The sequence below is a fragment of the Lathamus discolor genome, chromosome 1 (genome assembly GCF_037157495.1).
Source record: "Lathamus discolor isolate bLatDis1 chromosome 1, bLatDis1.hap1, whole genome shotgun sequence".
NCBI classification, from domain to species: Eukaryota; Metazoa; Chordata; class Aves; order Psittaciformes; family Psittacidae; genus Lathamus; species Lathamus discolor.
Window position 1 is genome coordinate 124,793,759 of NC_088884.1, and position 27,707 is coordinate 124,821,465.

At 40.4% G+C, this 27,707-nt stretch overlaps 1 long non-coding RNA gene across 1 annotated transcript in view; it reads right to left on the bottom strand.

Annotated features, from left to right (window-relative positions):
- The window catches only part of LOC136007349 (uncharacterized), a 49,232-nt gene extending 22,542 nt beyond the window's left edge, over positions 1-26,690 (bottom strand). Inside the window, exon 1 of the long non-coding RNA XR_010609646.1 lies at positions 26,553-26,690. This is a non-coding gene — a long non-coding RNA (uncharacterized LOC136007349). The remainder of the gene's footprint in view (positions 1-26,552) is intronic.
- Positions 26,691-27,707: the final 1,017 nt, after the last annotated feature.

Consider the following 27,707-nt stretch of genomic DNA (forward strand, 5'->3'; position numbering starts at 1 on the left):
ATATTGGGAGTTCTATTTTTAAAGCCACTGTAAGTAAGTCTTTTCAAAAGCCATACCTGTTTCATACTTCATTTACTGTATTGGCAAATGTACTTAGCGTAACCCATGCAATCTGTTTCATATTTTGTCAGGTTGGTTGGTTGTTTTGGGGAGGGGGCTGGGTTGTTTTTTCAGTTTAGGGTTTTTATCGGGGGATGAGAGGAGGAGTTGGGGGAGTTAATAAGAAAATCTGATTATTTGTTCTTCTAAACTAGTATCTCTTGGGATGTGTTTAGTCAAATTGAATTTCTGAAGCTGAAACTCCTGGGGAAATAAATATATACATATATATATAAACCTCTTCCATTTGAGATCAGTTCTTATGTAATTCTTTGTAATTCTGAACAACACATGAAGATTAGAGATAGGAAACACATTTTTACATTAAACACACCAGATAACATACATAGCTTTCATGTTTTATCTTATTTATCACTGTATTAAAACAGTCCATAAATATTAAAGCATATATTTTCAGATACTCTCCAAGAAATATACAAGTTCATTATTGTACAGATAAGAAAATGACGTTAAGTATGGGTTACAAACAAGACTTTCTCATCAGAAGTTTTGTGACAGAACGTTAAGAACTTAAAACTACGGAATTAAAGTTGCTTAACTGTAAAACTACTCATCTGTCAGGTTTTGCTCTGAGGGCTTGTTCTAAACCCTGCATTTGACTATGCATTTTTGTATGCCAGAATCTAGTAAACAAATTCTATCAGGTTTCCATAGATGAAAGAGATTGAGATGAAACAGCTTCTCACACACAATTTGGTCTCTTTGATTACATTTACAGCCCTTCAGTCACTCCAAAACCCCACCAGTCTTTTATTACATCTTTCAAGCTGTGACAATTTAGATAAGTGAAATGTTAAATAGCTCATTATAAGTCCACTTCTGCACCATAGGAATAGATGGCAACGTTGCCATAGACTTCAATGGGAGCTGAATTGCAGTTCGAAACACATCACGTACACATTCATCAGAAAAAACTTAAAACTCAGAGACTTTCAAAACTTCTTCAGATCAGTTTATACTGAACCAGCCTTACTATAAATCAGGAAGAGGTGGCAGGCTAGTTTTACAGAATGCTACAAAAAGCCATTGAAATGTAGCTTTACTCACTCTACCATTTTCATCCAAATCTCCTGCTATAGCTTATGTGACAAGCAATCATCAGGGAGTGAAAAAGGTATTTCCAACAAACATAATGTAATAGAATAAAGAGAGCAGGGGACAACAACTTTCAAAATTGTCTTTTGAGACAGGCAAAATATTTATCTCCTAGAAACTGATCCTACCATGAACTAGTAACCAGAATGCACACAATTTAAGTTTCCAGCTTAAAAGAAATCGTACAGGCCAAGAGCTTCAGTAATTCAGTGTATAAGACAATAGTCCTGTGTAGTTAGAATAATGCATATTCCAAGCGGATATGCATTTCATTCTCTGTTACATGAAACTAAAAAGACAAAGGGTAACCAGCCTCCCAAATTCAGTATTTCAGACTACTTCTGTTGTCCTGGCAACAAGAAACTGCTAATAAATCTCCCTGTGATAAAAAAAAATTAAGTACCAGTAATACTAAATACCTATAAAAATATTCAGAGATGAGATTACCTTTATCTTCATCCACTGTCTATGAAAAACAAACCAATCTACCCACTCAGCATGGTCTCTTTCATTCAGGCAGGGAAGGAAAGTCCAAAGCTTTAGTAACCTTCCCACAAGTCTTGCTGACATCATTTTCAGGATTCATTAAATTTAAAGCCCCTTCAAAAAGGTAGGGATAAAATATCATACCAGCGGAATGGGAATACAGCTCCTTTTCTCAACATTCTCACAGGGCATGGAGCAATGCAGACACGATACAAGGCAGCAGACAATTCCTCAGTGACTCAGATAAAGAGGAAAGTTGATGACTCTCTTCCTTGAAAATGCTGTCCTTTACAGAAAAAAGTACTCAGCAAATTCTCTGCAGAGAATTACATGAGCAAGGATTAGAGGCCTGACTTTTCACTCTTCTTCTAAAAATGCAGCAGTGAAGACCAGGCATTAGGTATGCATGCATTTTTGTCATTCAGAGAAGATTTCAAACTTCTTCCTTCTGTTACCATTCTACCACTTTGCTGTTGTGTTGACAGAGGTGTCACCATAGAAAAGGTTACAGTTTCCTAGATGACTGTTTCTTACCCTTCATTACTGTAACTTAGCCATCTTTTCTCAAAACTACTTCTTGTACACACTAGAGGGTATTTGGAAGGTTGCAAATTAGCGTTTTGGGACTGTATAGTTCTTCCTTCTTTGATTCTTCACTTTTTTGTATCCACTCCTTTTTTCTTTTCACTTTTCCAGGCAAAACATTCAGGAGGGTAGTTTACTACATTCTGCAGATTATCTCCATTTAACACTCCCCTAGTGATAGCTGGAGCCGATGTACCATATCATCTTAGAGGTACGGTTCTTCATAGATGGCAAAAAGGAGCTACCACAAAATAACATGCCTAGAGTCCTGAAAATTGCAGCCATATCTTAACGTCACTATCAGGAACAGTACAGTATTTTCAAAAAATTGCATATCAGCCAAATGAGGTCTTAATACCTTCTTTTGCTCTACTTCGGAAAATTCTCATTTAGAGCTCATTTGTTAGAGCACACATAATAGAGGGTTCTTCTAGTGCTACATGACAGTGATTAAATGGTCACTTTAAATGTTGGCTTTCTTTTAAAATGTATAGTCTTAATGAATGAAACATCATCTGTTTCTTTTCAATTATATTTTTTAAGTTCCATATTAATAATGCAGCACTCCCCTCACTACACTGAGTAGATCTTACGTAAATCATACAAATTAGCCTAGTAAACTCATGTACATCGTTGGCATCAGCAGCCATTCAATCAACATCAAGTTTCAATATAAAGTTTCTGAATTCAATATTGCAGTTGTGCAGGAACAGCAGCCACTGTCCCACAGATGTTTGCAGATTACATGCAGAATACCTTCAGCATTGGACTTGCCCATGCTACCTTGATTAGCTAAAAGGAATTAAGGCTGAACACTCATGACTATAACTCCAGATCTTTTCTTTGAGTTTAAGTATTATATTACAATATAGTTCACCATTTTTTGTTCAGCTGTGTTTCAGCCTAGCAAGAAAGCAGACTAAACATAAAAGTACATTGTGCACTTAGAATTCTGATGGGTAACCTGAAAAATATTTCATTTCTTGAATGAAATATGGCCAACAAACTCAGATTAACAGTACCACCCCTGTGCTGAGCCTTTAAGACCATGAATCATCACAGAATCACAGAATCACAGAATCCCAAGGGTTGGAAGGGACCTAAAAAGATCATCTAGTCCAACCCCCCTGCAAGAGCAGGGTAACCTACAGTACATCACACAGGAACTTGTCCAGGTGGGCCTTGAATATCTCCAGTGTAGGAGACTCCACAACCCCCCTGGGCAACCTGTTCCAGTGCTCTGTCACTCTTACAGTAAAGAAGTTCTTCCTGATGTTAACGTGGAACTTCCTATGTTCCAGTTTACACCCATTGCCCCTTGTCCTATCACTGGATATCACTGAAAAAAGCCTAGCTCCATCATCCTGACACCTACCCTTTACATATTTGTAAACATTGATGAGGTCACCCCTCAGTCTCCTCTTCTCCAAGCTAAAGAGACCCAGCTCCCTCAGCCTCTCCTCATAAGGGAGATGTTCCACTCCCTTAATCATCTTTGTGGCTCTGCGCTGGACTCCTTCAAGCAATTCCCTGTCCTTCTTGAACAGAGGGGCCCAGAACTGGACGCAATATTCCAGATGCGGCCTCACCAAGGCTGAGTAGAGGGGGAGGAGAACCTCTCTTGACCTACTAACCACTCCCTTTCTAATGCACCCTAAGATGCCATTTGCCTTCTTGGCCACAAGAGCACATTGCTGGCTCATGGTCATCCTCCTATCCACCAGGACCCCCAGGTCCCTTTCCCCTTCACTACTTTCCAGCAGGTCACCCCCCAACCTGTACTGGTACATGGGGTTGTTCTTCCCCAGATGCAAGACTCTACACTTGCCCTTGTTAAATTTCATCAAGTTTCTCCCCGCCCAACTCTCCAGCCTGTCCAGGTCTCGCTGAATGGCAGCACAGTCCTCTGGTGTGTCAGCCACTCCTCCCAGTTTTGTGTCATCAGCAAACTTGCTGAGGGTGCACTCAGTTCCCTCATCCAGGTCATTGATGAAAATATTAAACAGCACCGGTCCCAGCACCGACCCCTGAGGAACTCCACTAGTCACAGACCTCCAGCTAGATTCTGCGCCATTGACCACAACTCTCTGCCTTCTTCCTTTCAACCAGTTCTCGATCCACCTCACTACTTGATCGTCAAGCCCACACTTCCTTAGCTTATCTGTGAGGATGCTGTGGGAGACAGTATCAAATGCCTTACTGAAATCAAGAAAAACTACATCTACTGCTCTACCATCATCCCTCCACCTAGTCACTTCCTCATAGAAGGCTATAAGGTTGGTCATACATGACTTCCCCCTCATAAAACCATGTTGGCTGTTCTTAATGACCCCCTCATCCTTGATATGCCTAGTGATGGAGTCAAGAATAAGTTGTTCCATCATCTTTCCAGGGATGGAGGTAAGGCTGACCGGTCTATAATTACCCGGGTCCTCCTTCTTGCCCTTCTTATAGACTGGTGTGACCTTTGCCATCCGCCAATCCTCAGGCACCTCGCCCGTTTCCCACGACTTACCAAAGATGATGGAAAGTGGCCTAGCAATGACCTCCGCCAGCTCCCTCAGCACCCGTGGGTGCATTCCATCCGGACCCATCGATTTACAGATGTCCAGTTTGCATAGCTGATCCCTAACCCAATCCTCATCTACCAAAGCAAACTCCTCCTTTGTCCTGACTCCTTCTGGGGCTATAGAAATCCGGGGCCCTCGGCGAGAGTCTGCAGGAGTAAAGACAGAGGCAAAGAAGGCATTCAGCACCTCTGCCTTCTTTATATCCTCTGTCTCCAGGGTACCCACTTCGTTCAGCAGTGGGCCTATATTGCCTCTTGTGTTAGTTTTATTTGCTATGTATTTGAAGAAGCCCTTTCTATTGTCTTTAACCCGACTAGCAAGATTGAGTTCCAAGGAGGCCTTAGCTGTCCTAATTGCCTCCCTACATCCTCTAACAACTGTCCTATATTCCTCCCAAGCGGCCAGCCCCTCCTTCCATAATCCATAGATTCTCCTTTTCCACTTGAGTTTGCCCAGCAGCTCCTTGTTTAACCACGCCGGTCTCCTAGATCCCTTACTTGACTTCCTACTCATTGGGACGCTCCGATCCTGAGCTTGGAAGAAGCGGTCCTTGAATGCTAACCAACTATCTTGAGCCCCTTTACCGCCTAGTACACTTTCCCATGAGACTTCCCTTAGCAGTTGACTGAAGAGGCCAAAGTTGGCCCTTCGGAAATCCAGAACTGTGGCTTTGCTAGGTATTCTATTCCTCCCACACAGGATCCTAAACTCCACCATCTCATGGTCACTGCAGCCAAGGCTGCCATTGACCGTCACCACTTCGACCAAACCCTCCTTGTTGGCGAGTACTAAATCTAGCAGCGCTGCTCCCCTAGTTGGTACGTCCACCATTTGCATTAAGAAATTATCATCAATGCACTCGAGGAACCTCCTAGACTGTGAATGACTGGCTGTGTGAGTCTTCCAGCAAATATCGGGGTAATTAAAGTCCCCCACGACGACTAAGGCATGTAGTCGCGAGGCTACTTCCAGTTGCCTGTAGAAAGCCTCATCAACTCCTTCGTCCTGATCAGGAGGTCTGTAATACACCCCCACAACTGTATCACCCGTGCCAGTCAGCCCCTTGATTCGTACCCACAGACATTCCACTTGCTCCTCATCCGACCCCGGACAGAACTCAATACATTCTAGTTGCTCTCTCACGTAAAGAGCAACTCCACCACCTCGCTTCGCTGACCTATCTTTCCTAAAAAGGACATAGCCATCCATGACCACATTCCAGTCATGTGAACTGTCCCACCATGTCTCTGTAATCGCCTTGATTACTCTGTAATCAAGGTTTGGTTCTTGGTTTCCAGCTACTGTTTTCATTCTGCTGATGACCTTGAGCTGTGGTGTTGCTAACTATTCTTCAGGAGTTCCAGGTACCAGAGCAGAAGCAGACATTAGCGTTTGGATGGACAATATTCAAAGACTGTTTCTAAGGAAATCTGATTTCTGGGAAACCAAAAAAAAAAAAAACAAAACATTGGGTATTTTCACAATTAGGTTGATTATATTTTAAATATAGCAGACCTCCATTAAACAACTGCTGTTCTGTTTCAAATTTTCATTTAATTATGCAGGATATCATTTTATATTAGGCTAGTTCATGAAAGCTTTGCACATAACAATATTTTCAGGGGTTACAGCCTGGAGGTGGAAGGGAATTAAACCCACACTCACAGCTGCCTGCACTTACAAGAAACAGAAGGGTTTACTTTCTACAAACTAGTATATGCTATTTTACACAAACATTTATAATCCAATATGCTTTCTTTTCCAGAAGATTACTAAACACACACTGCATTTTTTATCTGAGATCTAATCAGCTACTCTTCTCAGGGACAGAGAGGTTAATTTTTTTCTCAGGCCAGAAACAACTGTTAGGGTTTCCAAACCAAAAATTAGCCCTAGAACACCAAAGCATGTGATATTTCTTCTCAATAATAATTCAAATTATCTTCATAATTTGAATATACTTCATCATCAGTGAGTAGGTGGGAAATTCTGCCGTTTGTTTTTCATCTCCTGCCCCATGTGTGACTAAATGCTAAGTTTACAGGTTGCTTAGGTAGGACTTAACCATCTTCAAGGTCTTTTACAACCTAGCTCATTCTGTGACTATCAAACAGCAATAATCAGGATTAGGAACTATTATTCCTTTTCAGTTTCGTATCTTGAAAGTGATGGTAGGGCATTCTTTGGAATTAACTTTAAAGAAACTAATTAAAATAGCCATCAAATGAAACTATACAGGAAAACTGACTTTAGGTTTTCAAAGGAGGGTACCATCATCTTCAACAGTAACCTAGTGTCAGATATAATTTATCTGTCATTCGTGGGTTTATAATTGAAATTTAAACCTCAAATGCAACACTCTCTAACAAGAATATACAGTCATGCTTCATGGCCCTGTGACGTTTCAGAACTGCAGAGCATCGAAATGCTCAAACCTTGGTGTAATCTGCTTCCACCATATAATGTTATCGCCCTCTAGTGACTAGCCAGTGTTCATGCTGCAATAAAGCCAAGGGCCAAATCTAGAAATTAAGAAGACAAATGTGAAAAACATACGGTGCCACTGCTTTTGAGTCATACTATAAAGATTGTGTTTACACTGAAAAAAAAAAATACTTCAAGAGGTGCAAACGCAGCAGTCAGTCTGTGCTAGTGGTAGACTTGAAGCAACTCTGTGCTTTCTACTTACAGATGCCCTCAAAAACAGAGTACAGGGCCAATCCTACTCCAAAACCACTCATGGGCATTAACTCATACTAAATTCACTCTAGAATCTTCTTGATGTTGAAGTCATCATGCCGCTATTCCTGGTCACAAAGGTTATGTAAAATGCTCACTTGTAAAACACAGACTAAACCTGGGAATAACCATACACCCGGGAATAACCATATACCCACAATACTGAAACTTTTAAAGGCAATACCTCAGGCAGCACAGGCCTCACTGCAGCTCTAAAATTTGGCCTCTTGTGCAAGTTTAAATAAAACACCAGAATGTCCTCAGCTGATTTGAGGCAGAATAAGAAGTCTTGTGACAATCTATGGAACTGGTGACTATGACCTTCACTCTCCTGAGACTGGTAATCATCCATAATATTCTCCAGAAGACAAAAACATGCAACTGCAATTGTTTCCCTTAGGTCTGTCAGAACAGATTTGCATTAACTCACACTTCTCCTTGTTACTGCAAAAGCAGACTGTGAGCACCCAGAGGTTTGCATGTCACTGTCATTTTCCACAAGTGAACTTGGTTCTGTACAGAAGTGCCAACCTGCAGCACCATGCCCCTGCATTCTTCTTGCAGTCTTTTACATCCTTTCAAGCCACTCGTGGCTCTGAATTGCTGTTGCTTTCTCTGTCTTCACATGAATGTGATCACTGCTGCTTTGATGTTTAGGGTCTTGCTTTAATGTATGTAAAAATACGAACACAATAGATACACAGATTCAAGAAAAACAACTCTTCCAAAAAGAAGTCTCTCCATCTCTTTGCATTCACACCAGCTCTTCTACCTGTGAAGCAGGCTACTATATACAAGAAAGACCTTAAGTCCGGATACCTTGTTATACCCTAATGCTACCATCCTACATATATAAGGAGCATATCTGATAATTTTTTAGAGGAGGTAATATTGTGTCATTGCCAAATATGAAACAAAAGCCACTGTAAAGTTCAGAAAAAATAGGAAAAGCTTGTGAAAAATAAACTGTCATCACTTTCCCTTTTATTTCACTTTTATTATAAACCCTGCTTAAGAAAAGGAAATTGACCCAAATTCCTCAAGAAATCTGGGAAAGAGAAGTTTTACAGAAGTTCTCCCCACACGTGCCAACTTCTATTTGAACTTTTTATTAAGTGAGCTGGAATCACTTCTTTAAAAGAGTTTAACAGCTCAGGTAAGAGCACTAGGAGATCAAGCAGTAGAAGTAATACAGTTTCAAGACAAAGAATTCCACGTATGTACTTTCTTTTGTCATGGAACTGTAAGGAAATGGCCAGTACTAGAGTCCGTGGTGAGACATGGTCACTTCGCTCTTTAAATAAAACACACTATTATAGTTTTCTTTTTCTGTTTTCTGAAATATCTGCTATATATTCAAAGGCTTTTATTTTTTTTTTTTTTGCGACAAATAGAGTTGACCCTCAGACATTATTTGTAAGGTCTGTCAAACAATTTGTTTGCTCTTGTAGAGGAAATATGCACTATGTTGGAGCACAGAATTTTACTGGCTACATCACAGCTCCAGTGCTGCAGCATGTACTCTGACCACGGTCCAGCTGTATGCCAGGATAAGATCCAAATGTGTGCTTTAGTTTCCTACAGCAGGAAATCCAGATCTGGAAAAGCAACAAGTTTCTGTGCATTTCCCTGTAGTCTTCCCTTTCCAGGAAAGGAGGACTGGGCATTACTGGGCAAACTGTACCTGCCCTTATGGAGGCAATTTTCTTCAAACTGCCTAATGTGAAGTCAGAGAAACCAACACTGCTACAAACTATATTTAGAACAGTTCAAAACTGAATCAGCAACTGACGCAACGTAAGTTGACGAATGACAAGCCCAAGGTTTAAGCAGGTACAGGTTTAAGTTTCTGCCTCAATTTTAGGCAAAAGTTCCAAAACAAGTTAGAGAACAGACATTTTGAAAAACTGCAGAAGACATCTGGCCTTGAACTGTTGCTTATGTCCTGCTGATACAGCTTCTGGTTTAAGATCTCGTTTTGAAATTAATTTAGCTCAAACAACACTTTTGGTAAAGTGACTGACACAACATCTTATTTCTTATAGATTCTCAGGCAGCATACTTCACTGGAAAGACAGAAGTGTATTATTAGGTATTATACCTTCTAAAACAAACCCCTTACAGGCAGGACAAATGGCAATTCACAACAGCAGGCAAAACCAGATTATGTTCAGGCTTACGTATGTGTGTGTATACACACAGAGAGACACTTATAAAGAGACTGAAAACAATTTAGAGACAAGCTTTAAGGCACTTTGTTACATTCAAATGTCAGTTTACTACTTTCAAGGTTGAAGATTTTCATGTTTCATTTTCAAATAAGCTCTAAGGACTTGAGTCTCATTTTGCACAGCCTTGGTTGTATTTGAAGTACTCTATGCATTAACGCTGCAGTTAATTCTAGAGTGCATCAATGGCAGAAGGACAAAGCAGTCAGTTCAAAGTTCAATTTAGATGACGATGCAAATTTGCACAACAGCATAACTCCAAGGCTGAATAAGCCATTACAGCCATTTTAAGATGATGCTAATTCACCAGTTTACTCTCATGCCAATGGAAGCTGATTCAGGCACCTTGTACTGGAAAATATAAGGCACTGTTGCAGGAATGCCACACGGCTGCTCCAGAATCATCCCATTATGCCAAGCCTATGAAGTCAAAGCAGTAAAAAAGGTTTGATTCCCACACACACCAGCACCGCACCAAATATCATAATCTTCTTTGACTATGAGACCATATGCCATTAGGTATATTGCTACAAATGGCAATGAACCGTGTCTACAGAGATTCAATCATTCCAAAGCCCCCAAAATATATTCAAAGCTTGAAAGATAAGATGATTATGATAATAAACAATATATCAAATTGAAATGCAGTCCCCTCTGGGGTGAACAGCAATATTAATGTCTTCTCCTGTGAATGCATGACTGTACTCCTTAGAGACTAGTATTATCTGATTGGACCTCAGCTATAAAATTGCTTCAATATCCTTTTCAACGGCTCAAAATATTTCTCCTCATTTATAGTGGCTAAAAACAAAGGTATAAAGCTTGCTCTGAGTCCGAGTGTTTGTCCTGGAAGTAGTACAGGTTTTCATCATAGCATGATACAGCACTAAGAATGCAGCTTGGTACTTGGTGTCTGGAAGACGAGATCCTGTCAATCATAATGCTGCTAACCAGTGTCACCCGATTTCATGAAAACTTTTTCTAACCTGGTTCAATGACCTTCTGTAATTTATAGTTCATTGCCTCCTTTACACAATAAGATGATGACCTCTTGCTACAGAGACTACAGTCAAGCTTTTCTTCGCTGCCTTTTATTTAAAAAAAGAATAAAACCCATGCCAATTACAGAATCACAGAATCACAGAATCCCAAGGGTTGGAAGGGACCTAAAAAGATCATCTAGTCCAACCCCCCTGCAAGAGCAGGGTAACCTACAGTACATCACACAGGAACTTGTCCAGGCGGGCCTTGAATATCTCCAGTGTAGGAGACTCCACAACCCCCCTGGGCAACCTGTTCCAGTGCTCTGTCACTCTTACAGTAAAGAAGTTCTTCCTGATGTTAACGTGGAACTTCCTATGCTCCAGTTTACACCCATTGCCCCTTGTCCTATCACTGGATATCACTGAAAAAAGCCTAGCTCCATCATCCTGACACCTACCCTTTACATATTTGTAAACATTGATGAGGTCACCCCTCAGTCTCCTCTTCTCCAAGCTAAAGAGACCCAGCTCCCTCAGCCTCTCCTCATAAGGGAGATGTTCCACTCCCTTAATCATCTTTGTGGCTCTGCGCTGGACTCCTTCAAGCAATTCCCTGTCCTTCTTGAACTGAGGGGCCCAGAACTGGACACAATATTCCAGATGCGGCCTCACCAAGGCTGAGTAGAGGGGGAGGAGAACCTCTCTTGACCTACTAACCACTCCCTTTCTAATGCACCCTAAGATGCCATTTGCCTTCTTGGCCACAAGAGCACATTGCTGGCTCATGGTCATCCTCCTATCCACCAGGACCCCCAGGTCCCTTTCCCCTTCACTACTTTCCAGCAGGTCAACCCCCAACCTGTACTGGTACATGGGGTTGTTCTTCCCCAGATGCAAGACTCTACACTTGCCCTTGTTAAATTTCATCAAGTTTCTCCCCGCCCAACTCTCCAGCCTGTCCAGGTCTCGCTGAATGGCAGCACAGTCCTCTGGTGTGTCAGCCACTCCTCCCAGTTTTGTGTCATGAGCGAGCATGCAGTTTTTACCCTCTTGTGAGGTTTAAAGTAGTTATGTAGGCAACAGGGAAGAAGTTTCATTGGTCAGTTCCTTACTATATAAAAACAAACAAAAAAATCATCTATTTCTTCTAGGAGCTCTTCACAGTATAAAGCATTACTTCCAGCATGTTACTTTCCAAAAAGAGACGTACCTCACCACACACAAGGCCTGATAGTCAAAGGGACTTCACACTACATATAAAAAAAGTAAATCTTGATAACATTCTAGATCATTCTCCGATATAAGACCTAAACGCAGTAGAACATCAAAGCTAGCAACAGTTCACTGAAACATTTGTGCAACTTTGCTCATTGTAACTTATGGGCAGTCACCTTAACACTCAAACGTGAGAGAACAAATTATGTGGAGAACATTGCTGCTTTCTCCCAGTAGACATCACTTGCTGCATCTCTTTTGCCCCAGGAGTCCCATTATTAACTTGAGTTTTAAAACAATTCAACTACAAGTTTGAGAATTAGATAGACTTTTTTATCACCTTACTACTATCAGCTACAGTCTGTTGAAAAGCAAAATTGCTATCATAATGCAATGAAACCATTTAACAGATGTGCCTCCAAGGTGCAATCAGGGTTAGTGCTAGATGCTGCACAGGAATGACTAAAATTACATGCTCCTTCCCATACAGGGCACAAGTCATCACTTCCTTTTTCTCCAGTAACAAAAGTTTGCTGTGATTTAGTAATAACTATATGCAATTAATTATGCTCTTGCTATGCCCAAAACACTGATATTCTGAATATTTTAATGCTTTCTTTATATTGCAAATTTCCACAAACTAATATGTCAACGCAAGCAAAATACACTGCCCATACCGACACATCCCTGCATATTGAGTAACAACAGAAATAAAAAGTCCAGCTTATCTCTCTCCTCAGATGTGTTATTCATTGCTCAAAACTAGGTAATTGCCAAGTTCAGGACTAGATTTTATCTGAATCAGATTCATTTGATCTAAAAATAAAACTCCATTTCCTGAAAGCATTCCAACTAGTACAGGCATTCCATCAAGCCCATAAAATTAGAATGATATGAGCATCAGGGATATTAAAATATGAACATAGAAATGGAAGACTGAAAGGGTTCACGTTGCTTAGTTTCAGGTTATAAATTCTACAAATGTAATTCCAACTGCTTACTTTACAGCAATTTTACTGTAGAGGATATCCCTTCTTAGAAATAGTTTTCATGCAACTTTAGCAGGAACATTAATGCTGTAATTTCTTACCTCCTTGCAGCTTTGAAGTATGACAGAAGTGAAATACAGAGGCAATTATGTTAGTTTCTACTGAAATACCGGTTTTCTTTAATGTGCATTTTAAAAATTCTAGTCTGATATATCCAGAAGTTTCTTCTGAATTCTTGTTATAGTGCCAAGACTAACCCTGCACTTCCTGGGGATGGCTTTTTTTCTGCAACTGATATGGCCTACCTATTCTGCCAATGAAACTACCTACTAAAGTCTCAGTTTGCCTCTCCTCCATATAAGCTCTAAATTTTCCATTTCATTCCCATTCTCTTCTTGTCCATTTTATACAATAGGAGTCACTCTACGACGGGGAGGAAGCGCTGTTGGGTCATGAGAACATGCACCTCAGACAGTTCAGGTATAGGTTCCCTCTCCTTCCACCAGCTTCCTCTGCTCCCTGGGTTGAATCCCTTCCTACTTCTTCATCTGTAAAAGCTTAATTACTGATGAGAAATGCTAGTAAGGAGATTGTGGATTTAAGATACTGGGAACTGCTCAGATAAGCCAGCCAAACAAAACCGACTAGGCAGAAGTCAGCTAATACCATAATATCCTGCCTAAGGGACTGCATGATACCACTGTTTCCAGAAATGCTGTCTGCAAAGGTCCAGCTATCTACTGCAGTCTTCTCTCTTTTCAACATTTATACTATGTAATTTGCACAGGTAAGAGGTGCCAAAACTCCAGCTGTGTAGGACTGTGGGCTGGCAACAAGCTCTATTTTATGAAACAAATAAACATCAAGGGCTTCCAACCTTTCTATCTTAGATCATTATCTGAACAAAGCACTTGAAAAAAGAAGAACAGTTGGATTTGTGCTGATGGGAACAAAAAAATTTACAAACTCCACTTATGCTGTAGTCCATTGGTGCTGTGATGATATAAATAACTATGACTGACTATATCTTTTCTGCTTTAGGCTTCTTCTGGCAAGCCACCACAGTAACTGCTCAAACCAGAAGCAAAAAAAAAAAAAGCAGCACATCTTCACATATTATTAGCAGGATGGTCTGTTTCACTGTAAGGGATCCAGAATTAAACAGTTTATGACATTAATTTGACCCAAAAATAAAACCACAGTCAGAAAATATTGTTTTGGTTGGGGTTTTGCGTGTGTATGTGGTGTGTGTTTTTCTCATTGCAACACTGTTTTTTGCAGCAAGCCTTCTGGAAGCTTCTTTGCAGAGCACCTAAACAGAACCTAGATTTGAGAGCTATAGGAGTTATCTCATCTCTTGGAAGGCAACCATAATTTCAAAAGTAACTGCATCTTCCCTCGATATAATGAGGAAGGAAATATACATAGGATCTTCACCATATGAGACAGGAAATGTCAGCTCCAAAACTTATTATCTTTTTCCACACTTAGCTCCTATTTCTCTAGGTAGGGTGCTATTCCCCCCCCCCCCCCCCATAAGGAACTGCACATGATGAAGAAAGCATTCTCGATAAAGGTCATCAGCTGTGTATTGTCTATATTTTCCTTTCTAAATATACCCACTGCTTTAATCTTACCATACTTGATAGGAAATGATTCAGTGGCACACACGCCACACAGAAAGATACTCATTTGAGGGTCTGCTATGTCAGTATCTATTATGTCAAGAACTGTCCAATTTTTCTGTTCCACTTCCACACATTTTGCTGCTTTCCACGTTTACTTCTCAGGTTATTTATTACCAGTTTTATTTGGTGGGGTTTTTTGCTGTCTCACCAGAGTTTGTTCTTTAGCTTCTCATTAGCTACTTTTTGAAACATAGGTAATAACTAGAAACCATCACCATCCCAATTGCCTTCCCCCTCTTCATGCTAGAGTTATTCCCATTTTAATGGCATCTTTAGAAAATAAGTAGTTGCTGAAGTGTAGATGTGTTTGTACATAAGCAATGCAATTTCAAGGTGGGGAGGAGGGGAAATAAGAAGAGAACATCTGCTCAGTCACCAAGGATCTGCATAAATCAACCTGTCAGAAATACACGCCTCTCTTCCTGAAGAAACTGTATTGAACCAGACATCATCTATGCACAGGACAAACATTTTTTGCCTCCGCTGGAAACATATGAAAATCTTTTGGTGCAACAATTACAAGGGAGTAAAGGAGTGGAGCACAGGGTCTACTCACCCTATTGCTTTTAGTGTCAAAGCTGATTGAAAACAAAAGCCAAGTAGGAACAAAGCAGCACAAGTCTCCCTGCCCTGATGTAAGTTGAATACAGAGATGCCAACGCCCACACTTTGCTTTAGCAAGATAGAAGAGACAGAAGAGACACTGCTTTCTTCACTGCTTCCCCAGTTAATGCCTAGTCTGAAAAGCTGTGAACAGCTCCTCCAATACTTACTGTGTCATTTCTTTACCAAGGTATTGCTCTGCTACCTTCCAAGAGCTAACAAACTGGCAGGGGAAAGAAACAAAATAAATACAGGATTAGGATGGGGTATTTTTGTTTGTTTTAATGGAGCGATGAAGTTTCCACTCTATGAACAGAAAACACTATAGCTGGGTCTCTCAGACACAGGCTGCTCAGGCTTGAAAGTCATAATCTACTTGTTTGCTCTTGGATGCTTCAGGAAGTTTAGGAAGAATGCACACCCTTCACACTTCCTGGGTTTTCTTAGGGACCTCATTACAGCAAGCAACATGCAGTTTGGGGGTTTCTGAAATAAGTAATAAAGTAGTCTCACTTTTGTTGCAAAGATGAATGAAAAAATAAGTAATAAACCAAAAATCTACCCAAGAAATCATGCCAACATTTCCTCATCGTTCAGATTTCTTCAGGTTTCTACATGCACAAAGTCCTTCTCTTGTCAGCTTTTTTCACCTTGTCTTTTCTCTCACTTCTGACATGACTTGGAAAGAAAAGGCCTCACTTTATTCACTCCAAATCTTGGCCCCATGACTGAAAGAAAATGTTATTTGCAAAGATGTATTGCAGCAGAGATCAGGTTGTCTTCTGTTCAATTCACTGATTCTGCTGACATTATGTCACAGTATCATTTGGGGTGAACAGTTTTAAGGAACAGTAATATTACTGTAAAATTATTGAAACCAGCATCTCTGTCCCTCTTCCTCACCTGCCAAGCAAACTACAGATCGTCATTCAAGCTGCTAAAAACCATAAGCATTAAGGAAATGTTACAGGTCACAAAGCATTAGTCACTGAGCATTATGCTGTAGAAACAGTTTCCATTTCCTGAATTTTGGCCATAGCAATCTGCCATTCAGATGTCCTTCTGAAAGAGTCTTTCTAAGCCGGGGGGGGGTGACTATGAACCACACCTCTCAATCACAGAACCTTCAGGAACAACTGCCAACCTAGAATATAGGAATGGAAACTGATGGAGCAGTACTGAGCAAGGTCTGTTGTGATTCTACAGGCATTTTCTGAAACTCTAAAAGCTGACATCAGAAGAACAGCACAAAGTACAAAAACAGTGCAAAAAAAGCCAAGTCATAGAGTCCCATAAGTCATACTCCAGAAAATCCCTACACCGTTTTCATCACTTATCCCCAGCCAGATAGAATCATACAATAGAATCATGTGCAGGCACAACTCCGCCAGCTTTGAAAGAAAGATCAGACTACAGATTTTGTACCTAGACAGGTGTATTGGAAGATTAACATAAAATCTGTACATCCAATGGTATCATTACGCTAATGACCACCCTAATGATGAGGATTGTGTTAGATCAGATAGTCAGTTTTTCCCTTGAGGATTCAGTTCCTTTCTTCTGTGCTCCTAGATGCCATGCAGACCAGTGTCATAGTAAAGCATCCTACACCTGTCAGTAAGCGCATTTCAAAGTGGGGCATGTTCCCATTTTAAACACCCCCATGATGTCTGAGCACAGACATCTATCTGTCTGAGGGTGACAGTCTGTACCATGTTCCAAATAACCACCCTTATGATGAAAAAAAGGGGGTGTAGGGCAGGTCTTGAAACCTCTTTCATGGTATACTACAGGGAAGCTATCTGCATTCTGTTTAAAATGACTTCTACAGTGTGACACAGACTGCAGTTTTCAAGTATAGCAAATGCAATGGAGACTGCACAAATGAGCTACTTGATGCCAAACATTTAACAGACTATCCTACTTAAGGTTGGTCATAAGTGGCAACTACTAATTCACAAGTATATCAAGGCCTTCTTCCACACTGTCAACAAATGGCTTAGGAGCATTTCAGGATGCCCTTGTCTGTGTAAAAGTCTCCAGCAGCATACATAGATTGACTAGGAGAAAAACTACCCAGATACCTTGCTTCAGGATCTAAGTGTATTCACTATCACATTTAAAGAGCTGTCAGGAATCCATCAGTGCCCACCATAAATCAAAACTACAAGCAGTTGAGTATGTCTGAACTCCTCTGACATCGAGTTGACCTTGAAACACTAAAGCCCACTCTTGGGGTGCACTCATGGCCAATTATTAACAGTTCTCCAGTACCAGGTCAATTCACACTTATAATTTTGAATCACAATTTAGAATCACTGATAACTGCCCATTTCTTTGGGTTCATACTCACTTGGTATAAAAAGCGCAAAACCACGCTACCAATTGTCTCCTATGTTTGTGCCTAGAGATGACTGAAGGAAAGCTACACATCACAGATGTATCCCACAGGTCTCTTTCCAAGGGAGCTGACTGCAAGGCTCTCTATTTCACTGTGCCTTTGAGACTAGAACAGAGGCTGAAATGCTTCTCAGTGTGTTTGTACTTAAATGCTGTCTACTTCCAGATGCTGGCCATTTTACTTATGTTCAGCTTTGTTGATTCCACATCCTTGCACAATACCTTGGAGTTTAATTAAGATCAATAGTAAATGATATTGCATGTTGCAGTTATTTTACAGAAGGCAAGTTGAAAAAGCTTGAGAAAAATCCACAGAAATTAAAAAGCAGCTTGTTTCTTGTTTCGGTTCTCTTGTTTTGACAGTACCTCCAGCATTTGCAGGTTTAATTTCTCTTTCAAGCTAGAGGCATAAAGCAAAATGCCAAAGAAAAATATTTTGTCCAACCTCAGCTAGTAATTTTGAGGTAATTACAGTGCTGAATGTTCAGCCTGAAGTTTTCCAGATAATTAGGGGTTTGGGTTAGCTGCCTTTCTTTAGTAAGTATTTCATTTCCAACTCATTTCTGTTAAAATAACCCTCCAAAGCACACAGAAAACAAAATTCCCTGGGTTCGGGTAAACAGACTTTGTCACACGACTAGTACACATACAGCTTTCCTAGAAATCTAGGTAAATGCACTGGTTATTCTGAGTTAGAGAATGGCTGTGTGTGATAAAGTATGGCATTAAAGTATCCCTGAGACCACAGAAATCAGTTATTCTATTTGTTTTAAATATGACACCACCACCAGAGAGGCAGCCACAGTCTTATAAGGTGCTTCTACATGAAGAACTGGTATGGTGCACAGAGAAAACAGCCAAGGTTAATTTTGTTGTGATGAGTTACACTCCTAGGCTCTGTCACATTACTGTTCACCAGCAGTCAGGTTTGCATCACCTACTAGTCTTGGGTCTTAGGTCACAGACAGTAGTGCACAGAAAGAGCAGTCACTGGAGAACCTGGCACCCCCTTCCACATAGGGTACATGGAATGGAATCTCACTGCATGATTTTAGACTTTGCTTCAAATAGAGCACCCCACTGCTGCACTTGAGTGCATGCTGTGTGAGTCCCGGTACAAAGGCCAGGCGACATTGTTCCTAAAAAGACCCTTTCCAAAGCACTGAATATGTGTTCACTGTGGTTGCTAGCAAGCCAACGTCTAGTATCATTCCAGCGTGAAAAGCCAGGTTGGACGGATTAATTCTGTAATGCTATTTATCACTTTCATATAGCACTTAGAACAAGGAATGTGGCTTAAAGGATTAAGCTTTGCACTTTTTCTAAATACTGAACTCACTATCAAAGTATCACCATCATGACCAGTAGAGGAGGCTACAAAAAGGCAGCAGCGCAGCAGCTACCTAGTTGTCTCTTTTTAATCAAATTAAGAGCCCAGTGGTGCACCACCGATTTAATGAATACTTTCATCTCTTAATGCTAACGGCATCTTTTCAGCTCTCTGAAGAAACAACAATATATTATGGATTCATAATCAAGAAATGCTTTATGACTGCAAATTCTATTTTATATATCCCTCTGTATATAATTAAGAATTAAATTCCTTGCACTGTATTTGAGCTATAAGCAACCCTCTGAGGGTTTTTAAACGAGCTTTAATGATCGCTCCACATGAGGATTTTGAATACTAACATTATCAATAAAAATGGCTCTATAAAATATGCCAGCTCTGCAGATCTGTTTCTCATATTACAATGTTACTGGTATCATTGTGAAGAGCTACGTCATCCTATGGGCAGAGGTAGGTAGGATATTACCTGTTATAAAAAACAAACATTGTACTGAAAACAAAATTGCAAAGCTTGTATTTCCTGCTGATATACCACTAAGGCTGGAGTCTAGCAGCCCTTCCCTTGTAGAGTTTGTCTTAAAAACATTCACCCCAAGAGACGCATATCAAATACCAATGATCATCCAAGTAGCATTTCCATAGTACTGTAGTCTGCCCATGCTCAGAACAGCTATTCCCCTTCCACCTACTGGCATATCCCCCACAAGAATTGTTCCTTACAGCAGTAACACCTTGTATTGGTTGGGCATCAGCATCCACAGTTCCTTACCACTGCAGCTTCAGTAACAGTGCTCCCTCTCTCATAAACAATTCTGAAACACAATGAAAACCCCCAAACCCTTTCACAGCGGCTGTAACACTACCAGCTATCTGAATATTCTTGATTATTCGCCATGCTAGTTTTTATAATACTGTATTGCTTTCAGTCTACTCTTTTCAAAACACAACTATTTCTTTTAAGCGAACACTTGAGAAAAGAGAAAATGGATTTACACTGGAATAGCTCATTTACTTCACAATGATGTTTATGCCAATTTAGCTCTAACCTTAGCCCCCCTCCACTTCTCCAAGAGGCAGCCAACACAGTCCTGGGCAGAGCTGCCACCAGGGGGCCCCAGGCCGCGGAACGGACCAATGGGAATGTTAATGGAGTTTAACAAGGGCAAATGCAATTCCCTGCACCTGGAAAGGAAGAGCAAGACAAGCCAGGCACTACCAGCCTGTGTATCAGCTCTGTGGAGAAGTCCCTGGGGACTGCCAGGCCTCCCAAACCCGCTGGGCATAGCCAGGCACTGATACTCTTTCCCTTTCTTTCCCTCGTAACAATTTACAACAGAATTAAGTAATATGAGTTTCAGTAGCCTGGTGCTTTGAATTGTAGCATCAAGACCACAAGTGATACAACAAATCTGCTTGATATAAACACCACATCCAAAGGCATGCAGTTTCCTAAAACTATTTTTATAAAACATAAGGAAAATATAAGTGTGTTAGTTTGACTAAAGCATATTCCCATACATTTAAGGTACTACAGAACTTGCCTGTTAAAGAATAATTTACATAAAACATATTGAAGTCTTGGTTTAAAAACAAAGTGCCTAATAAAATATGCAACCATATATTATAAAGAAGGCATTTCTTCACTAAAAAAGGAGATTATTCCCTGAAAGCACAATGGAGGTCAAAGATGATGTCATCACATGAATTTAAATTGTGTTCCTCACAAGCTTTGCACCTCTAAAAGATCATTTTCCCTTATTGCAATGCTTCTGTTGTTAGCTTTTATACAGTGGGTATCTAACACATTACAAACATAGAAAAGGAAATGTGGAGTCTTGAGTTGATTTTAAAATCAAGAGGCTTTTGAAGTCAATGAAGGTAACACCCCCAGAAAGAGCCAGCCCTTTATCTTCAATTTTTTAACAAGATTCCTAACTAATTTTGCTTTTGGTCAGTGCTGGCACATTACAGACACTAAGTGACATGCTTGGCAGCAAGACAGCACAACCTGATGAACCACTGCTGCCACAGTGTCCTGCACACCAGAGAGGCAGGACAAAGACACAGCACAGCGGCAGCCAGTTCTGGGGACCTGGTTATACTGAAAACCCTGAAACACATCAGTATGTGAAACTCTCTAAAATGACACACTGTACATCTGGGTTTATAGCTCTCAGTACTATTTATTCCTCTTTATGAAAAAAGCAGGTTTTCTTCTGAGGGCACCTGCATCTAAACAGGAGTCCAATTTTCATATAATCCAAGTTGAAATGTAGTGAATACAGCACTCCCACAAAAATCAATATTCAGTCACCAGGATATTTAGCTTTATGTTGGGCCGAATGTAATATGAGCTGGGAAAAACTGCACATCTCACAAGTTTGAAAGAATATATTTATAGGTCAGATGAGTTCAGAACAGACTGAATGAACTCAAGCATATTTAATAAAACTAATCCTGCTTTGACTAAATCAGTACTTTCAAGTGTTTTAGACAGAAAGCATTGTTTATTTAGAAGGCAATACATTTTTAAGGTTTGTCTTCACACTTTACATTATACTAATATAAACATTTTTGTGCTGTTTTTCCTCAGGAGCAAGTGCATAGAGGGACTCTTCTGCTTCAGCTTATTCCAGAAAAGGTCTTCTCAAAGGCATCTGAATTCCCCAATTAGTCATTTTACAGCATATCAGACACAAAAGCCAACCTCAAGGATCCAGTCCAAGAGAGAATGTCTAGAGTCATAATACTTGTTCTTTTCATTCCCCACCCCAACAGTGATCTTCAATTTTCTGCACTGAAACATTCATAAACTCCAGACTGTGTTCCTGTCTGCCCAGGAGGGTGCAGTCTCCAGTAGTGGGGGAAATGGGACCAGCAGCTTAACTAGCATTCAAAGCAGTACCAAGAAGATATTCTGGGTAATTAAACTGATGCCAGCCTCCTCTATACTCAGGAATATTAGTATTCCCTGCAGGGGGGGAGGGTGCAACTTCAGTGAGAAATTAATGGGATTTACAAAATCTGCATTACACAATATATTGTTTCCTGTGAGGAAGTAGCTAGCAAGATGTACACAATCTCATTAAAACAAAAGAAGTTCTTTCCAGTCATTACCATCATATTTTGCTCGACTTTCCTTTCTCTGACAATTGGCTGAAAGTTTCAATTTATTTTATTAAAACCACGAATATATCAGAAAAGTGATGCTACAGCTACCAGCAGTAAAACTACTGAATATATTTTTCATTCCGAATATTCCTTCTGGCGCAGAGGATACCAAGATTAATTTTTGTTTCCCCATGGTGGATGGAAAGGAGCTCATTCACACAAACTGATAAATGTAGCACTTGTTACACAAGAATTTACAAATACTCCTTTCAACAGTATTATGTTCTTTTGCTGTAAAGCTAAAGCCAAGTAGATCGTGTAACTGCAAGACAGTTCTACTAATGATGAGTAAGACTAGAAGAGGCCTCCTGGATCACAAACATAATTTGCCTGCTGCAGGAGTCAATTATAATAAGCTCTAGATTTATGAAGGCTCCTCTCTGGAAAAAAGATTTCCTCCCCAGCCCCCATCAAAGTATGAAAAATAATCACTTTCCACTTACAACTAGATTTTGTCTCCTAATTTGTAGCCTACATGAGTCCATTGTCTGCTCACACAAATTTGTCCTCACTAATTCCCTCTTTCTTTTCCATTTATTTATCCCTGCTGTGCCATAGCAAAGAGCAATGGCATGCCTCTACAGGCTTAATTTTGCTAGGATAAACAAAACCCAAAACCTCTGAGTCCTAAGATCACTTCAGAAACGGGGGGTGAAAAATAGCTTTGAGTTTGCAATTTCAACTGCGTACACATTACCTCAAAGACTTCACCTTTTGTGCCAGCATAGTATTTCAACATCTCCCGCCACATTTCCCACTCAACGCACCTCGGGATCAGTTGCTCTTTTGCAATTAGAAGTACATACTTTTCCTACAATTTACCAGTGCAACGAGGTGACAAGCCACATCCCACAGCAAAAAGTTTTAGTCTTAAGGGAACAACCTTGCACTCTGCACTGCAAAGTTCCACTTGGCTCTAGTAATATAGTCCTTTTTCTAAACACCAGTGCTCGGTAAAGCCAGAGGCTGTTCTGGAGACCAACAGCTTCATGCCAGTAGTAAACGCCCTCCAACCTATCCCACTTCTCAGCCAAGGTCATCTATAAGAGGAGATCCAAAACCACTACAAGAATAGTGTGGCAGAACAGATACCATTCTTACCATAACAACCTTCCTAGATTTCTTGAGCATCACTCCATATAAGCTTATCTAGGGGATCTATCATGTTTGTCAAAAACTGGATCGAAACATTTAGCATTTCCCAGCACTACCAAATTATAATTAGCAATCCAGGACTGATGTTTTGGGGGTTTGTTGGGGTACTTGTTTGGGTTGGAGAAGTTTTTTTGCTTGTGGCTTGGATTTTTGTTTGTGAGTGTGGCTTTGGGGTTTTGTTTGTAGTTTATGTGAGTTTAACTCTCTAAGTTTCATGTTTGAGAACAATACATGAACTGGATTTCTCCTGTAAGAGTTACTACTCTCATGGAAGAGGGGAAATCACTAACAGGAGTGACAGGTACATAAAAACTGATCCAGACCAAACAGCAAATATACCTATTTTGGAATACTGGGGACGAGCGGGTTGCCAGCACAAAGCCCAGAAGTTAACCTCACACTTACAACTTCTTCATTTGTCATCTGGTAGGAGTGGACATTAAAAGTAAACATGAACTGTAGGTACTGATACTGTATTAGTTATGCTACTTACTGTACCTATCTAAAGCAAAGCGTGCTTTATTTGAAATGTCTTCAGCCAGAATCAAAATGCTACATACTGCTTCGCCCATACAGTAAAAGTAAGCATGTTGATCAGCGGTTAAGCCAGACAAGCTCAAAGGCCCCTGCCAACCTGCCAAGCACGATATATCACCAGTGATGAAAGAAAAATCTGCTAGCAGCTCATCCCCAAAAGGTGATTTCAACAGCACAGATTTCAGCCTCATGCACCGTTTTTAAAAAAAAACCCAAACAAACCACTAAATCCCCAAAACACTCTGATACTTGGGAATCATTCCTGTTCAAAGCAACTACAGTCCCAGGTTACATAGGAAGTTTGTGCATTCACTCAGAGTCACTCACAATCAATAGCTTTAACTCCAAAACATTATTACCTTCTACTGCTTTTTAAGGTGACGCCGTGTTCCAGAAGGGTATTTTGAATGCAAGGAGGTGCTACCCTTCTGAGCCCCTTAGGTGTCTCACCGGCCAATGAAGCTATTTCAGATTCAGATCCACTTGTTAGGAGCCACATTTTACTTTTCACATGCTGCAGCACAATTAGTCAAACAAAGAGCATAAATTTAAGTCATGGGTTCTGCTTCAAATTCTTTCTAAAACTTGTAATCTGAACCAACTGATGTCAGTCTTCAAGAAGCTTGCAGTCTGTGCTCTGGGAATTATAGGTGCACAGGACCTTACAGAAGGATTGAATGAGAAAAGAATCATGCTGCCAGTCATTAGGACTGGCTCACATGAGTAAATCATCATCCCTCATGTCTCCAAGAGCTCTTTCTTCACTGTGACTGTCAGGGTTGATACACGATGTGGTATCTCTTGTTGAACAGGAGATTTCGAGCAACTTGTTTTAAATACACAGAAAAGCATGCAGTTCTGTGTCTCACACTTAAACATCCACAAGCTTACATGATTTATCACTGATGATAAATCATGCTGTACCTTCCCCAACTGAAATAACAACTGGCACGTTTCCTCTATATTTTGCTGTAGTTGCTACTTTTTTCCATACCTTCATCTTTGTGGAATAACAAATTGTTCCCTGATGTCTCAGACACATCTGAAAGGGGCAAGTATTTGCTACAGAACTATGAACATATAAGAACAGCAAAAGAGCATCACAGTTCATCTGGTAGCTGTCCTGGCTATTTCCATTTCATGTACATTTAAAATAGTTCTATTTACCATAAGCACAAGGACTGTTGCGAGAAGCAGAAGTGTGCAACCCACCTTGTTCCTTTCACCAGTGTTAGAAGCTATGCTCACTATAGTAAGTCTATTCTACAGTTATTCAGAGGTGGTAGCATTCTAAGCATACATTCCCTCTCCTCCCCAGACATGTATGTACAGAATAACATTTAACAATGGCTGACATTTACACACAGGACACTGAAACACAGAAGAGCTTTTTGTTCTTAAGATGACACTACTTAACACTGCTACTTCCAGAAGCCGCAAGAAAGCAATTTTCCAAGTCTCTGGCTTGCTTTCATTGACATGAAAGATACTGAGTCCGAGGCCAGAGGGTTACCCAAAACCAGTGAAGAGCTCAGGGATGGGCAACTATTAAAGCCCTTGAATCCTGAGGACAGCTGTGTCAGCCAACCTGCAACTCGGGCTTGTCAGTAGTCATTACGCTCTTCCCACAGCAGAAAAGAGCTTAAATGCTCGTTAAGCCTGGAACTCTTCCAGACATTAAAGCAGTATGCTGACTTATCTAGCCTTTCAGATAAGCCAGCATCATACCACCCTCTGTTTTTTATATCACCTCCTACACTGAAAAGCCCCACATCTAGGCCACTTCTTTAATTTTACAAAAATAAATAACATCTGCTATGCTGTTACTACTTATGGTTAGTCACACACAAATATATGGGGAATATTATAAGAATTAAGCAACCTTTATGATAGCACTGCTTGATCATTTAAACACAGATGTTCTCCAATGACAGTTCTTCATACCAACTGATCTTATAATACTAGCTCATAATAATTTCCAGCAGCTAAATTGCAAGGGAAGACAGGTAAAATTCATTCAGTACTTCCTCAATACTCCTCAGTCATATAAACAATTGCTGCTTTACTCTAGCCACCCAGCATGGTAGTAAATGAAAGGAGATTGCAGTCAGATTCTCCAATCTGCTCCTGCCGTGCCACATCAATACACTATGACATACCCCTCAGCACAGTGCTGAGGCAGGCTCCAGTTCTAACTAGCATTGCTCCCCCTCAGTTTAGAGGCTGCTTTTCCCTGAGTTCCTGCACTCTATAAAGAAAAACAATGCCTTGCATTTTATCTTATTCAGGGCTCATATTCTTAGAACAGCACAACAAAACCCACCAACTATAACTTGGCTGTCAGTGCTTTATGTTGTTTTTTGATGGACACCATTTACAAATGAACAGACAAGCAACTAAACCCAAAGAGTAGACACAGGTTTCCTAAATCAATATTTAGTTGCTGAACTGGAACAACTTACAAAACTTACAGTACTCATAGGAGCAGCACTCAGTGACTTAGTCTGAGTTACTAGTTTACAGGCATGGAAGGGTGTTACAAAGCTCAAAGTGAAGCTTGTATCAAGAGAGGAATGCATAATGGGGGGTAAGCTCTGCAAGAAAATGCAGACTGTGAAATAAAATTAAAAACCTTACCTACATAGCAGCTCCTTTAAATCACAAGCACCATGGTACCAGCTGAAACAGTCATGAAGAACCACCAGGAAAAAAAGAAAACAAACTATGCCTATTTTCTCCTAAAGTAGACATAAAACTGTGAGGAGATCTCTCTTCTTCCCTCAGTTAAACACAATGCAATAATAACAAATCCCCCCACCAGACCCCATTCTCCTCCCCACTATTTCAAACAACAGAGGCACCTGGTAGTCAGCTGAGATAATAATTCTTACTGCCGCCTCCTTGTGCCTTGCAAGATCTTCACCTGTTCCCTTTAACCTTCCCTGCAACACCTGATACAAGCTGAACCTGTCCTGGAGATTCCTTTCCACATCTTTGATATGTGTTATACATGATCTTGAATTGCATTCTGAATTGGTAAAAGAAAATGCAGCTATTTGAAAGTGATGATTCCAAGTTCAGGCTGGATATGGACAACATCCTTATCTTGGGTGAGGACACTGGACAAAATACAGTGTGCTGTGTGGCCAAGTTCTGTCTAGAGTGCATTTTGCCAGGCAGGTGGCTGACCTAGAAACAGCAGCTCAACCAGGTTAATATATGACACAAACCTGAAGACCCCCTCAACCTTCCCTTTGCCCCCACAAATTAAGCTTGAATTCACAGAAATACTCATACATATGTGCCAACACACATAGACAGTAAATTTCATAATCTTCACAACCTTTTTTAAAAGCAGATGGCTATTTTAAAAATAAAGGTAGTGGAGAACATCGGTGTAGCAGCAAACACAGTTAGCTATGGAAGGGGTCAAAACTGAAAGATGTAGAGCTGCTAACTAAAATAGATTTCTTCTGTTATAAAACTCCATACAACTTAGAGGCGCCGTAACACAAACAAAATACGAAATGGCAGCCAACAGAACTCACAGTTAAATGAAACAGAAATAAATTGTCAGGATTTATATGTCACAAACTACAGCAGCCTGACAGAAGTTTGCATATGGTGTTTGTTGTTTTCCTTACGCTTGCCTACTAATTTCTTTACCTTTTACATCTCTTCTGTAACTCCATTACACATTTTACTTGTGCTAGTTGGTCTGCTCTGAAAAATGGGATTCATTTGTGCAAACAAACCACAAACTAAACAGACATTGCGCAACATCTATTCAAG